We start from the raw sequence: 1,385 nt of genomic DNA on the forward strand, positions 1-1,385 counted from the left end.
TCTTTCCTATCAAACAATTATCGTCCTTATCTCCCCTTCTTCTTTTTATGTTTGTTACTCTCTTTTAACACCTTTAATCTGCTCTTCTGGCGCTCGTATGACCTTATGCAGTTGCGAGCGTCGTAAAATCGCAAAAAAAAAAAAATAATAATAAAAAATAAATCCGAGTTTTATGGGCGCTTGGTGTCAGCATTAATCTTCTTTATTGTTTTCACAATATGTAGATTACTATTAGTAATTATAACTTGTAGGTCTAAATCACGTGGTTTGTCAAATTTGATTAAGACATGACCAACAATTCATCCAAAAGAGCGGGATTTTCGATCGACCGAACGTTGTGTAGACAAACGAGTTATAATGACCACCGTGTCCATTGATTTAACTCATGTAAAGTAAAGACCATCATCATTGCCTTTCTCAACCCCCCCCCCACCCTTTCCCTCCGCCGGGTATGCTACTTTACAACTTGTGACAGTAATAATTTACGGAAAAAAAGGAGAAGTGTTTGTTCTCGAAATGCAGACACACAGGTGAACAAATAAACATGGGCTTAAAGACTCTTTCTGAGCTTATATTACAGAGCGCAAGCATTCATGGTCAAGGTGCTCATAAGTCTTAGCATACAGAAGACTGTTTCACATTTAAAATTTTGTACAAGATCCAAGCCAATGTTGTCAATCAACTTTTCATCAGGGGCCGATTCAAAATTTAGGAGTCGGGCAATGAGTGACCACACCTGGTCGCCTGAGGCAGGTAAATTTGACAGTGGGTTGATAAAACAAGGTGATCGCGGCAGCGTTGGACAGGTGACCGTTTTACACAGTTAAATTACATTTAAAAAAAACAACAACAAAAAAACGAAAGGGGGAAATGGAAAGTGACCGTTTGTACAGGTGGCCGTATTATACTGGTGGCCTTCATGCAAGGAGCTTAGAGCTAACTTTTAATCTCCTTGCCTTCATGGCAGGTTCGACTGTATTACTCCGCGTCTGTTTAAATCTAGGTTAGTTAGTGTTGGCTGAAGTGAACTATGATTATGAATATAGAATGCTGACTAAAATGCTTACAACACGGACATAATATATTGGCTGTAGGGTGTCATTATGTGAACACAACGCAGGGTGCGAACCGCCGGACAGTCGCACACCAGGTAGGCAGCCACGTTCTTTCACCGGGTGGTGTGGAGATTGGAGATTACAAATTGGGTCACAGGGTGCAGAGATTTAAAATTAGGCTCAACCACTAAGGAGAAGCTACCGATAATCCGCTTTATGATGTAAGATTGAATATCAAAACACTTCGGGGGTGTTTCTTTACATCTTCGATAATATTTTTTCCCAACGTTTTTTGTTTACGCATATATGTGAGGGTTTGTGTGTGTGTGT

This window comes from Aplysia californica, unplaced genomic scaffold (assembly GCF_000002075.1).
Source record: "Aplysia californica isolate F4 #8 unplaced genomic scaffold, AplCal3.0 scaffold00030, whole genome shotgun sequence".
Lineage (NCBI taxonomy): Eukaryota > Metazoa > Mollusca > Gastropoda > Aplysiida > Aplysiidae > Aplysia > Aplysia californica.